We start from the raw sequence: 15,993 nt of genomic DNA on the forward strand, positions 1-15,993 counted from the left end.
ATGTATTTCAAACACATGAAAGCCATTATGTGACTATTTCTTAAACACATTAGAATGCTCTTTCCCATCTGTCCCTCTGAATGTGTTGATAAACAATATGAATGATTTGTAACACACGAGAGCCAACAGCAATACACTGTGGCTTTTCAGTCATGATGTCAGAATCTGCAGAACAAATCTACTGTATCAGCAGAACATAAACCTGTGTGATTAAAATCTGTAAAGAATAACAGATCCTAGGGTCAATGGGAAGTCAGATCAAAACAGGTCTAAAATAGTGAAATATGGAAGAACAGGTCTTGTATTAGATACAAAAAAAGTGTTACTTGGACTGGGGCCCTTTAAGATCTAACGTTCATATAACTGACCTACTCAACTGAAATCAGTAAAGCAGCTGCAGACTTTGAACAGAGTAATGAACCAGTTTCTGTGGTTCAAAACAGCTGTGATTAGTTTCAGTCCAGCAGTCCAGTTGAAATTCAGTATTTAATAAGTGCTTCCTGTGAAGGAGCTTTACATGCTTCAGTGCATTTTTTTCTAGAGCTACAGTATAAGAGATTTAAGATATATAACAGAATGGCATTTGATAACATTCATTTGAAGTCCAATGGTCTGCCAAAAAAATCTAGTTATTGGTGTCATTTTTATGGAACTTTACTCTAAAGACAAAAAAAAAGACATTTTAACTTACTGTCCTAAAATCTAGGGGTCATTTTTTAAGAAATGTTCTTCATTGTCTATATGTGGAGCATTATGGGATACCGTTGACATGATGACTTAGTTGTTGGAAACTGAAGAATGAGAAACACCAGATGTTCTGGGACTTAGAGCATATTCTAAAAATATGTTCATCTGCATCCCTTAAAATTCAAACGACCTTCATTAACATGTCTCTTAATTTTAATAAGGAAAAGCAAAATGCATGGAAGGGCAATGTGGAGCTAAGTAACTCTGAAAAAGACATCGCAATTCTATGGCTAGTGCTCTTGTATTTTTCTGTCTGTAGAATTATTCCAATAGCTGTATTTGTTTAAGACATTTCAACAGTGCTGGTGTTGTTTTGCTAAATTTCAGAATGGCTATGATTGGGCTACAGATAATCACAAGCATCCTGATATCCAGTTCTACAGCAGGCCAAACACAAACAGAGTCATACAGTGGGCAATTCCTTTTTATGGGCAACGTTTAAGCCCAGCACGCACGAATGTAAAAGTAGACCGCATCAATAATATCTTACCTCAGGTTTTCTGGACACTCAGTGTCGCATAAGCCTCCTGTTTTAGGGCAGTTTATTGGAGTGTGAGGTCATTAGAACAGTATAAACACAGGAAGTATAGATGAGATACCAGTTTTCACAAAGGTAAATTCAGTAAGAATTGAGACAATATTATTATTTTCTTGGAGATAGAAGTACACTGTTGGTTAGAGGTTCTTCTTGTACCCTACTCATATAATTTACACACACACAAACACACTCTTTTCCTCTTTTCCTTTCCTTACTAAATGAACTGTGGTACTATAGTAGTGGAGTGATTCCAGATGTTAATACCATGGCTCTGAATGATTACCATGCACTGCGATGCTTCAAGATGCTTTAAAAAATACCATGGTACCACCATGTTCATGCAACCCCCCATAAAAAAAAAAAAAAAAAAAAAAAAAACACCTGTTAAATAACCGTACTGCACTGTAAACTTTTGTGAGGTTTCTTTAAAGAGGACTGCTGTTCTCTCTAATTGAGCAGGACAGGGCCTGTAGGGTGGGCTCTCAGAGACACACTGGAAATACAAACAAAAACAGACAAACACACAAGGTTTGCCAGTTGCCTAGCTACAGGCAAAGACTCAAGACAAGTGATGGCACACATCAGGACCTCAGTAATGAACACGTGGTTTGCAGGTGTCTAGTGGTTTGACGCTGGAGGAAAATAAAGTTTCTGTAGTCTGGGTAAAGTTTGCTTCATCATTTCTCTTTAGACTGCACTCTTCTGGTAGCAAGTGCAATGTTTCCGGTCAAACAGATTTTAGAATTAGTGTTGTGCAAGGTCTCTGTGGCCATCCAAGCATGACTAATCTTGACCAGCAGATACAAGTAATGGAAACTGAATCATACAGAGATAGTGTGCTGGGATTCTTGACTTAATGACTACACCAGTGAAAGTATGCAGAGCAGCTTCTGGTAGGGTCATTAAGGGGCCTGGACCCCAGGAAGAGCACGTTTACCTCTTTCCTCTTGCCATTCTGAATGATACACACATTCCCTGAAGTGGCTAAAAGCATTACACATGATTCACTATGAGAGGTAAATCAGATGTGGCTGAGCATGTTGATAAAGAACATATGAAACAGATTTGATGGACATTGTCTTGTGTCTTTTTTTGAGTTTAAGTTAAGTAGCACTGATATTCAAGTAAGAGTTTTGTACCAGACTTGCTTGGGAGTGTTTGAAATATTCCCGAGATCAGACACATTGCCATATAAACATTTAAAGATCATGTTCAACGTTTACACACAAGCATATTACCTGAGGCTTTCAGCATGAAGCTGCCCTGCAGCTATAAAACACAAAGACATGCAGAATGGTCCATGAGATTGAAAACATGTGGGAGACCTGCAAGATGGATGAGATGTGCTTTGGCCATGCTGAGGAGTTGAAATCTTCCAACTTTCTAACGTCCATTTGTTTATTCTGACTCAGTCTCTCTTACCCTCAAAAGTCAAAAAAGAATACTTCAAGGAAAATATGCTTTAAATATTCCTGTCTTCACATAAGGGAATAAAATTATACAACTCAATTGGTTTGAAGAGTCAGGGGGTGCCTTTTGAACTACCTTTTGAATTGTGGTCCAAGAATATGTCATTTTGTGAACATCAGTATGCATCAGTGTTCCCAGTTAATGGCAGATGAATTTCCATGACTTTTCAATAACCTTTCCATCATGTTATTGCTGGACAAAAAATAAATAAAAAATCATGTTTATTCAGGCAAGTTGACTAATGAATAATTAAGAATATTTAGCAAAACGATTCCCTGCAAAAAAGAAGAAAAACAATCCATAACACATACATTTCCAAAGCTTGCAAGAAGATTTTACTCTGTACAAAAGCAATGCAATTTTCAAATTCCATGATATTTCCATAAGTGTGGAAACCCTGAAAAATTAGGTTTTGGGAAATTTTAATAAACCCTGTCAAGTTCAATACACTCACACAAGTTCACTCTGCAGTTTGAACAAGTGAAGAAAAGAATTCGAAACTAAATGAGCAATAAAATGTTGCTGTTTGTAACACTTCTTCTTCTCATGTTTAATACTATAAGAATGAAGGCAGTGTTCCAAGACAGAACAATAGCGACAAATGTTTTGAGAAGAAATGCCAATGTAAGAAACATAAAACCTCTGTTGATAAACAGCCTTCATGAAAAATGTCAAGATGTGTGAACGAAAAATGAAGAGCTGTTGATAGCTGTCTGGTCCTTTTTCAGGACTTTTTTTTTTTTTGTTAGTTTACGAAATGCTCTTTTGTGATGTGATTTAAAAGATGTGTTGAAATATGTGATTTGAATTTCTCTTTTTGCACATTTCCAGCACTGTTGATGGCTGTTTTCGGGCCATGAAAATCCTTAGAAGATGTGTTTATGCTGCTGGTCTGTTTAGTCACAGCACCATTCTCAAACACTGCTAACAGTGGCCACAAATCTGCTCACATCCTCTGGATTTCTGCATGAGGATAAGGACATTCTGCACTTTCACATTTATCATGGGAAAAGAAGTAAGAAAAGCCAGACTTTCTGGAGTCCAAGATTTTTGGTAAATAATGCAATGTGTGCGTGTGTGTGTGGGTGTGTGTGTGTAAGTGAAAGTGAGTGAGATAGAAACACAGAGAGGGGGAGAAGAGAGGAACACCAAACAGTGTGAAGGGTCTGGTGAGTCAGTCTGTCTCTTGCCAAACTTAAAGTGACCCTCTTAAGATGTGGCTGTTACAATCACATTTTGAGAGTGTTTTTCACAAACAGATTACATCACTGTCTGGGAGCTCCAGGCCATTCTGCTTCCTTCTTTTCCTGTGTTCACCTTATCAAAACACAACAACCTGGAAAAAGAACACTGAGAGTGAGACGCATGAAAGAAAGAAAAAAAGACAAGAAAGCCTCTAGGCCTCCAGGAGGTAAACATCTGTTTCTCATTCTCGATTAATGTTTGGGCTTCTGAACTAAAACAACTTCAGGCTGCTTTTAAAAACTGTTTCACCAGTCTCGCTACAACACTGACATTCTCTCAAGACCTTATTAGTAAAATTCATTGACTTGATGAAAAAGTCTCAGTATCGACTGACAAATATTGTAATGGGTCATTTATTAGCATCCACCACATTAATCCTGTTTCATTTCTCTATCAACCTTCTAGAAGTTTCGAAAGCCGCAACATAGTCTATCCCAAAGCCCTCAAGTAATTTTTGGCAGTGTGCAACAGAGTTACATCTGAAACCTTATGTGTTTACGATTTAGCCTCTTGACTAAGTCCATGCTCATCTCTCACATTAAGACCAGATGTACAAATGAAGCCTACTGCATGCTCCATGGATCTTGTTCTCCACAGCCTCATAAAAACTTACTGGAACCTATTCTTCCTTGTGCTCTGTCCATAAAATCTATCAGCCTAATAAACACCATTGTTTCAGCATTGTTCATCACTCTGGTGATGGTATTATCTCAGTTCTGAGGATACTGTACACCGGAAAAAGTGAAATCACAATAAAAAAAAAATGTACAGTATAAAAACCCTTACGACTATTCCCATAAAACATTGATACACAACGTGTGTGTTTGAGCAAAATGAGAAAAGAGGAGACTTGAATGTTTAATGTTCAGTCATGTTGGGATTAAGAACTGTTTCAATTAAACTGAAAACTTTGGCAGTGACAAATTAGTGTAAATGAAAATCTTCCCCTGATCCCCTCTGTCAAAACAAGTCATGTCTCAAACAAAAAGATACAAACAAACTCTGGCATATCTAAATTGGTCAAAAGACATGTGAGAGCTGATTTCTTCATTGCTTGACTGCCTGCCCGTTGAGGTCTGCACACTAGCTATCATTCATCCCTGTCTTGCCTGTAGTCTGTCCAATTTCCACAACACTGTGGCTGTGGCAAAAACCTCCTTGAACCAGGTCACAGCAAGCAGAGCTAGATAATCATGAGGACAATACACAAATAAAGTGTCAAAAACATAAAATAGGTTCAAACAACTGATGGAGGCAAGATACAACAATGACAAAGAGAAAAGAAACTTTCCATATTCATTTTGTGTCCGAGCTGTAATGTTTTTATGCATATAGTTGGTGTTGTTTTTAGAACAGTGATTTTAATCTGACCTTGTCAAAAACACTGCTCAACTTTTCCTGCATTGAAATAAAATCCACAAAAAAAACTGTCCAGAGCAGGTGCTGAAAGGGTTCTTTTTTAGGCAGGGGATTTTAATACAGCACAATTTATTCTCATAATGGTCTGTGTAATTGGGGTGAAAGGTGGGATTAGAGTGCTTGGCAAAGTATGCCTCTATGTCAGTTAAAATTGAAGGGCCCTATCATTTGCTCCTATATATAAATGGACACATATATGCAAACAGACACGTATTCACAAACAGAGCCCTGTAAAATCCATCAGAGCCAGTGAAATCCCCAAGATTTCCTCCTCCACAGAACAGAGACACACACACACATTAACACATACCTCCTTCCTCTGGAGAGGATATCCAAGAACAAAGAAAACCACAAGCCTCAGTACAGAACCAACTGTGTAACATGACTGGTCCAAACATTTCTCATGTTTACATGCCTGTTTTGCTCTTGCATGGACGTACTGCATTTTATGTGTGAACAGAGGATATCTGGAAAGTATTTGTTCCTGTATCATGAGGCACTGGGAGGTAGAAAGAGTGCTGTCCAACTGCATTACTGTCTGGTATCGGAACTGCCGTTTCTGACCGCAAGTTGTTGCAGATGATAGTTAAAACAGCTGAGAACATCAGTGGGGCTTTGCTAACTTCCATCTAAGAAGCATCCAAGACTGTCATCAAAGTCCAAGACTTTTCTCATCATGTTTGCCCATTTGCCATCTGGAAAAGGATACTGTGACAATCGGGCTACATGAGCCAGACAGCTGTACAACAGGCCGAAAGACTCATGAACACCCAATACTCAAAAAGGAAAATCAATAAGGTGTCACAAATCTTTTGTATGCATAATGGTATCATTATGTCAGCTAGCATAAGCAAATTATGCAAATTATAAATAGTTAATAGTAAACATTTATGATGGAAGTTCTTTCAGCCAAAATAAAAGCTTTGAGGTCTTAAAGTGGACAGGAAATTAAAAGGGATTAAAGGGATACTCCACTCCAAAATGAAAATTTTGTCATTAAAGGGGGGGTGAAATGCTCGTTTTCACTCAATATCCTGTTAATCTTGAGTACCTATAGAGTAGTACTGCACCCTTCATAACTCCAAAAAGTCTCTATTTTTATTATATTTATAAGAGAAAGATAGTCTGTACCGATTTTTCCCGGAAAAACACGAGTGGCTGGAGGCGTGACGTGTGGGCGGAGCTAAAGAATCACGAGCGCCAGTAGGCTTTTGAGTTGAGAGCATGTGGAAGCTGTGACACAGATCCAGAGGCTGAAATTTAACAAGAGCAGCATCAGCAAATGCGTCTCTATGTGGTATGTACTGAAACTGTATATATTTGCTTAGCGGTTTTGGAAAATGACTAAGTTCCACTTTGTGTCGTCTTTTTTTTTTTTTTTTTTTTTTTTTAAGCTGTACATGTGGAAAGTGCTGTTTGATGTCAACATCGCATGTTGTTTACTTGATGTGCTTACACGCCGATAGCTAAGTTCACAACACAGAGATATTTGAAGCAGTTTTACTCACCACCTGCGGTTCCAACACACGATCGTGACCCTTTTTCGTTGCGACTGCATTATCCTTAAGAAATAAACGATGTTCAAATCCGTCGTCAAACTTGGCCTTGTTTGTAAAACAAGCATCTTCGAAATGCAGGGAACAAACACAAACACTTGCACAACTCCGTTGATGCTCTGTAAAAATAAACTCCATCCACTGGTCCCTTAATGCTGTTTCTCTTTTGATAATCTGTGCAGGGTTATCTTGCCCTGGCAACCAAAAACACACTTCTTTTGTGACTTTTCGCAACGCTCTCGCTCTGATCAGTGAATCGCTCTGATCAGTGAATGTCTCTGCTCTCAGTGCTCTGCTATACGGGAGCACGCGCTCTTCCGGCAGAAGTGCCTTAGGACTCATATAAGGAAATTCCGCTCCATCTAACGTCACACAGAGCCATACTCTAAAAAAACTTTCCGAAACTTGTGACAAACCGGAAGAGGTTTTTTTGGAACAAAAATACTCCTTCAAACATACAACTTAATTTTTTAAACTTTGTCCATGTTTAGCATGGGAATCCAACTCTTTAACAGTGTAAAAAACTCAGTATGCATGAAATACATTTCACCACCCCTTTAATCACTTACCCCCATGTTATTCCATTCGTGTAAAAGCTTAATTCGTCTTCAGAATACAATTTAAGATCATTTGGATGAAAAGCAGGAGGCTTGCGACTGTCCCATAGACTGCCAAATAAATAACAGAGTCAAGGTCCAGAAAAGAATGAAAAGCACCATCAGAATAGTCCATCTGTCATCAGTGGTTCAGCCGTAACATTACTTTTTGTACAAGAAGAAAACTAAAATAATGACTTTATTCAACAATCCCTCTCCCCCACAAATAGTGTTATTTTGTAAAACACCTGCTGAACGCAATCTGTGTATGCTCAGGAAATGCAGACGCGCCACAAGGATATGCTGTTTTCTTTCAAATCTAAGTGTAAATACAGTACACATAGAAAAAATATCCTTGTGGTGAGGCTGCATATCCTGAGCATACACAGATGTAATGTAACAATGTAACCTACAGGTTTTGTACAAAAAGAATTCTCGTCACTTCATGATGTTACGGTTGAATTACTGATGGCAGAGGGACTATTCTGACAAATGCTTTTCATATTTTTCCGACCTTGACAGTGTATTTTTCTTGGCAGTCAAGGGGAGAGTCACAAGTTCAAGTCACAAGCCTCCTGGTTTTCATCCAAAATATCTTAAATTGTATTCCGAAGACGAACAAAGCTTTTACGGGTTTGGAAGGACATGGGGATAAGTGATTAATGACAAAAAAATTATTTTGGGGTGGAGTATCCCTTTAAAATCTTACAGGATACTTAGCTACATCGAACTTCTTAAGAATCAACACTATGTGGCACTGTAATGATGTATCGAGCAGGTACTCTTTTCATCAAACAATTCAAACAAGTTCTTAAATGTAAAACAAAAGAAAAAAAATTCCACAGCGCTCTATACAAACAGAAAAATAAGAAACAGGTAATCAAAATGACAGTCAAAATTAGCAAGTTTCAAGAAGCTGAATTCACTTCATCAGGTGTGGATCTCCTTTTAATCCGAACGATTTCTCCTGATCATCGGCATTACAACACGCAGGCTACTTCTGCCAAAGGTTATTAAAATGTCAGTGTAAAGTGAGCTCACTGTTGTGTAATATTATTTTGTGAAATACAAATGTTCCCTGTTATTTTTCTCTTTCTGATCCTGCTCTGTCATCAATCTTAAATTAAGTCATCTCTTTATTACAGCATGGGTTCGATGGGAATTTGTTATTGTGATATAGACGTAATGTCAGCCATCTGGAGTTTCACATGGAGGACTGTATAAACAAAAACACATCATCATATGGAGATTGTCTGAAATTCCCCAGGAGGACGTCTATTACGAACAGATGATAACAGTGTTCAGATGAGTGTAATTTCAGCAGCCTCTCTGTACACTCACTAGCTCGTTTCTCATTCTCTTCAGATCACTATCTGTCGACAAGGCTTAGTTCAAATGTGTAATCTTATCACTCACCACTGGGTGGCAGTCTGAGGTGGTGTATGGACGATGTCTAGAGTGAGTGCCAGAGGCAGCATCTGCACCTGTGGAAAATGACAAATGCCTTATTAGATGAGAGCCATCAATCAAACAAAAATCATTTTTTACCCATAGCTCTCTCTAGGGAGCTCTAAGAAAAAAACAATGAACAGGAACACTGGCAAGATCTCATATCGCTTGAAAATGAAGCCCATCAGCAGAGACAGCATTGCGTTAAAAGTAATAGGTTTTAAGGAAAAGGCTGTTTGGGATTTAAAGGTCAAGATGAAAGCTGAGGAAGAAAAAGCACCCATGCGTTCCAATACAAGAGATCATTAAACATTTGGATTAAATATAACAGCTAACTCTCAGGGCCAGGCCATAATTAAAAAGCCATGATTAATATTCCTCCCCTAAATAAGCACATAGCGTGTGGCCATAAAAGGAACATTAATTCCAAAGCACTATATTCCAGTGATTTGTGTCATTTGTTGTCTATGGTTGTTTCTACAGGTATGGAGTCCCATGTTAACAAGGAATAATGGGGCTAATTTATGGATCTGAACTCCAGTATATGATGGTGTCGTTGTAAAATCTGAATCTGAGCACTTGGCAATACGATAAAAAAAGGACAATCACAGGATAATGGGCAATTCGCCTTCCATTTAAACCTCTAAATGCTTCATTCTCACTTTGTGTAATTACCCAATTAAAGCTTATTCTGTAGATTTGTCTCTCTGGCACGCTCTCCTTCGTTCTCCAGACCATCATATTGATGCTCCAGCAGCAGACCTTCAATATGAATGTTTCTCACTGAGAAACATTTAAACAGGCACTTGGTTTTGGTACCTGATTAGCATGTCATTAGCATGAACATGCCTATAATTGCATCCGGAATTTGAATGTGAACGCTCTGGCCCACAAGGCTTTTGTGGTTTGAGCATAATTAACCAGGCCTGATCGACCTATACTTCATGTTGAGAGAAGAACAGGAGACCACATACTTACAGAAATAATGCATTTTGTTTTCTCTCATGCTACAAACGCAAGCACATCTAATATTTTACGTTATGCATGCTATTGTAAATAAATTTATTGTATAATAATAGTGGTTAGAAAAAAAAGTAGATTTTACGTCAGCATTCACAACTGAGAAAGTCTCAATGTACATGAATTTCGTATTATTTGGAATACAAGATGAGGATGGAATAAGCCAAATAAAAAACAGGCTGCATGTCTATATACATGACATAATATAACTAAGGCTCATTTAGTCAAATTTGTCATTTTCTTTTCTTTATGACTGTGAGCTTGTGTGGGAGGAAAAAGCGGTAAGTGAGATATTGTAGAAGTGTAAGTGGGAGAGCATGATTGTGTGTGCTTGAGTAGTGTTATTAAAAAAAAAAAAAATTCAACACTTTTTGATGTTGGTTTGCTAAGTGAGTAGCAGGTGTTATAACACCTGCTTAGCATACAGCACTGTAAAAAATATCTTGGTAAATTTATGGTGTATATATATATATAAAAAAATAAAATAAAAAAAACACTGCCATCTGTGGTATACAGAAATTTGCTGGGATTTTTTCTGTAATGATGTCTTTGTTAACATACTTATGTTAAAAAACCACTATAAAAACCTTCAAATAAACAATGTAACCTACAGGTTGTAAAATAGAAAGACACAAGTTCATCATACAAATTGTATGTTGCCAATTCATAAAGAATGGTCAGTACTTGTATACATCCAATACACAATAGCTGAATAGGATAAAATGTAACACACAATTCCCTAAAGAACAGAATGAGAAAGATGAGAAAAAAAAACAAAAACAAACAAAAAAAAAACACTATAAATATTTTTTGCCCCATTTAGCACATGTGCAGCTCATTAATTAACGATATTAACTGGCACAGTCATTATAACTTTCAATTTCGAAACCCAAAATATTGCTCCAGAATGAACTTCCTTTTGAAAGCCACCTGATATCAGAGCTTGGCATCCATTCTGTGTGGAGCTTGGTGGCTTACACACCACTGAATGAGGCTCGCCTTGTGCAGTGAGCTGATTGCTTTTAAGGTGGGTGGCTGATGCAGAGGGTTTGCTCTGCCGTGCAGGATTTTTTAATGACGATCTAGAGAGGTGTGCAGCCTGCATGTGATAATGGAGGAAGCACAGAGCAGCTGGAAGTGGATTATCAGAAGCGAGTGGGAGACTGTATGTGTGTGTGTCTGAAAGAAATGAGAGCTGGCCTGTGTGTGTGATTACACAGTGAAGGAGGGGCAACACCCTGGACCTTGAGACCTGCCTCACAGCTGCAGTGCCCTGGAGAGATGGATGCACAGCAGGCAGGCAGGCAGAGATCTGGATGCCTGCTAGGGTTCCTAGCCGCTCAGTGAGCTCCAGAAGCACTATACAGACTGCAGGGAGAGTGGGCCATCTGTAGACTTGAGCAGAGCCTGCCGCAGGGGCCTGATTTTACTCCCATGATCAAACGTAATACAACAGCATGGATGAAAAATAAGAAAGAGATGCAAAATTGATTGGGTGTGTAGGAGATAGGGGTCTCTCTTCCCTTTCATTCTCTGTTTTCTCTGTGCAATATCCCTTTTCTTTTGTTTTTAGACAGCTTATTTTTTCCTTGCATTTGCTTTTTCCATGCTGATGGCCTTGCTTGATTTAAAAGAAGAGAAGTGGGTGTTTAGAGAGGAGAGAGAAATGAGGGTCTTTTGAAATTAGCTAGAATAAAAACAGATACTCAGATAGACACAAAACTGAAAATGTAATTAAAGCAGAGATAGTGATTCTGTTCATTAAAAAAAGAAGATATTTAAAAAGTTGGGCTATGAGGGCCAAATAACACCGAACCAAACTGACTCAAACACTAAATAACGTCCATTAAAGTAAGACAGTCCTACATATTTACAGTTGAGGGTGACTAATTTACCAGGTTTACTTCTATTTTGAAACTGATATGAACCTACACAACTTCCAATGCAACACAAGATAATGCAGAAATCATCAAGATCCCTGACAGGACAGTCTGGCAAGCCTGGCTTCTCTCTTCAGCTATTTCCATTACAGTGAAACAGTTGCCAGCACAATACTCCTCTCTCGACATTCCATTCCCTATTCCTCCCCATTCTTTGCAAAAGTAAATGAAAGTATTCTGTTAGCACAAGTTGCTGGTGTATAGTGTATCCGATGCTCTTGACCTGTGTAGTTTCCCTGTACTTTTGTCCCATTACCCCTCTCTACTACAATGAAGACTCAATTCTCTTTCCACAGACTCCCATCTGGCCCCAGTCTCTCTATAGCCTCTATAGAGAACATGATTCCCTGGATCTCCTCAATCTATTGTTTAGTAAAAGAAACTCTGGGAATGGAGAGGACATTTTAAACAGCAAGTGAAACCATCGTTTCTCAATTGAGTCCCATTTGTACGTTCTCATTGGCCTCATTGATCCTGTCTTTGAGGCTGCTTTATATACTAATATTGTGAAGGCACACCATTGTTGCTTGTATTCTTTACAGTATCAGATGTTATTGGTGACCTGTTGAATGAGTATTGTGTTGTTTTTTTACAGACAGGTGGAAGCAAGAGTTTCTCTCAGGCTGCAGGTGTGTGAAAAAAGACCAGGACAGTGTGTCCTCCTAAACACAGAATGGCATTATGAAGAGAAATCAGAGTGGATTAACACACATAACTTATGTGTATACTGTATAATTATCCTTCTGTTTTATAAATATCTGCATATCTGTCGATCTGGAATCCAAGTGGGAATTCATAGAGTTCCTCTGTAATTTACAGTGATGTGTAACAAAATATAAATACTTGATCTGCAGTTAGGTGACTCTCAGTTTATCATTTCCCCTGCCATGGTCTCTAACATAATGTCTAGTTGCTGAATTTCTCTCTTTCTAAGAGCTGACTGGCTGATAAGGTAAAAATGTTAAACATTTATCCACATGAATATGTGCTATCATGTTGTCCAGATGTCAAAAGAAATATGTGCATGTAACCGTACATTTGCATGGGTAAAGAAACTCAAACGTGCTTAGACCAGATGTGTATGAGTATGTGCAGACATATGATTATAAATAACACAGTCTTTGCCCTAAGGTTTGGCCAAGGCTGATGAAGCAAGGAGAAATGACTCTTTTTCATTTAGCCAGACCTGACCCCAGCATTGATTCCAGACCAGTTCCAACAGGAGTCCATTATCTATGAGATTACTTCTTCAGGTCTTTTATTTTGTCCTTCGGCTCCTAATGTAGACCCAACACATGGAGTTGATTGAGTAACTCCTCTGACCTGCTCTGACTGTATTCTTTGACCTCTAAGAAGATCACAGCATCATTCTACTAACACCGCAGCATTTACTCGCTTCTCTCACAGCTCATTTATGCTCTTTGCTTTGTTTATCTCCTTCTCTCTCATCATTTTACCTACCCATATCTATGTATCTATCTATCTATCTATCTATCTCTTTCTTTCAGTCTTTCTTTCAACATGCTTGTGCAGTGAGATGTAATGAGAGGTAGGGTTACAATAACTCCAGTGACCATCCCATCATTACACCATCACTAAAATGAGGACATAATTAATACACGCCACTTTCCTCCATTTAGTCTGATGCCTTTTCTGTTTTTCTAATTGATCTCAATGCCATTTCAGTAACTACAGGTTCAGAGGCCAGAACTATGGTTGTCAATTCGAAGACTTGGTCCTGCATGCTAATTGATCTCACAACAAGGTTATATTCCCTGAACAACTTGCGACTGCGCCGTAACGATCTATTAATTATGATGGATTTTACAGAGGCATGTTTTCACAGGCCCTCTGTCTGCTGTCACGGACACTAATGATATGACCTTTGGATACTGACAAGGACTATCACCATAGTAAAAATACAGCAGATTACTGTGGAACGAAACAAAAACAATAATGCAGTACTGCTGATATCTTTACTAAATAAAGTACTTATGTATAATGTTTATTACTAGTTGCAGTTTGTGGTTTAATGGGATGATATTAATAATGTTTAATAAGAATTTCAATTTTTATTAAATTGCACTTTATTCTCTTTGTCAGAAGAATGAAAACCAGAGTGGTCGTCTCTCTAAGGGTGTGCACTGCTCAGCCTTTTGATTTATGTCAAAATCATTCAGATAGAGGGCAGAAGGTGAATTGATTGGAGGAGTGGCTTATTCCTCTGTCGGTTATGTGATGAAAAGCACAGGGGAAGTCAGGTGACACAGAGCATGCTGGGAAAAATGACATTGATTCTTTCTCTAGAGAGCAGGAATTAGAGGAATATGGGACAGTCTGGAGCTGATCTGCCCTTGAGAAAAAATAATGACATTTTTGTCACACCTCCCTCATCTTCCTCACTCTGTGTAAGTTTTTTTTTCCAATTAACATGGCACGTGCTTGTGAATCATACCAATGACATTTTATTAAGTCTACATGTCCTTTGTGGGAGCACTGGGACTAATGGAAAGGAAATTAGCTATTGACATCCCTCATACAATTTTACTGCAAATAAGTGTCTTTGGAATGTTTAATTCATTGTCACAGATTTTAAAGGCCTTCACTGCAAAAATCATTATCCTAATCAGTATTTTATGGCATTTCCAGTAATAATATCTTCATCCCAAATAAAAAGATACCTTTATTTTAGAAGCAGATGTGCATAAAACATTAGGACTGTTTAATTGAGGTTTAAATTCCTAGCCCCAGTGGCAAATAGTATGTTTCTTGTTATACGTCTACAAATACGTTTGGGAGGTTTATGCTCAATTTGCCAAAAAAAACAAAAAAAAAAAAAAAAAAAACATTATCCTACATTATCAGCATTTGTGATCTAATTTGCAGGACGAATATATATATATATATATATATATATATATATATATATATATATATATATATATATATATATACATTTACTTTCGAAGCAGCACTGGATAAGATATGATAAACTGATTATATCATGAATACTGAATTAAATACAAATTTAAATTTGGCAAAAAGTATTTTTCTTGTTTTACACATACATATTTTAGGGAGGTTAATACTTAACAAACAAATCCAAACGGGTAAGAAAAATTAAATTAAAAGATAAACTGAAAACAAGCCTTATTACAGTATGTGCAATGTGCTAACACACAGTTCTCAAAACAGTTCTCAAAATATTTTTAGTCTAAATTAATTCTTGCGAATGTTACCTTGGCATTGATTCCTCATCCTCATCATCCTTTGTGCGTCATGGGTGCTCATTTATTATACAGAAATATCAATGAAAATCGAACCTATAGTTTTCAGCCCATCAAGCTTGTTTACTGCCTTATGCATCAAGTCTGCAATAAAAAGAGCGATGGGACATGTCAGAGTATCAGGATAAACAGGATAGAAATGACAGTTCATTAATTAGACAAAACAGGCAACTTCATCCCAAAATAATGTTATTGCATTGATACTTTCATGCATTCATAAGCAAAAACATGTTTACACACATATTGACATGCATATGTATAAATGTCGGTCCACAAACAATTACATCTGTGTGATATTTCAAACATGACCATAAAATAGGTCAGAAGTGTTTTGCTAATTTAAGGGGGTCATATTTATTCAGACCCACACTGCAGATAATCCAATGCTTTTAATGACAACATATGGGTTCAATAGTTGCTGTCATCCATTAAAGGGAATGAGATTCTGAAATGTATCGATACTTTCCTTGCTTCACGGTTCACTTTTTTAAGCATTTGACAGACATTATTCTCCCAGCAACACACTGAACCATGCTTATTGAAATGCAAATGGAAAAATAATTAAGATGTGGGCAGATATCAGCAGTTTATCAGCAGTAAAGATGTTTTATGATTGAGAAGCCATTTGGAGAGTGACATGCTATTTCTCTAAGAGCTAAGGGTGAGATGTGAAGAAAAGTAATGCATAGTATACATCACACATACAATGTTCATATTTTTAAACTG

This window comes from Carassius auratus, chromosome 7, assembly GCF_003368295.1.
Source record: "Carassius auratus strain Wakin chromosome 7, ASM336829v1, whole genome shotgun sequence".
Lineage (NCBI taxonomy): Eukaryota > Metazoa > Chordata > Actinopteri > Cypriniformes > Cyprinidae > Carassius > Carassius auratus.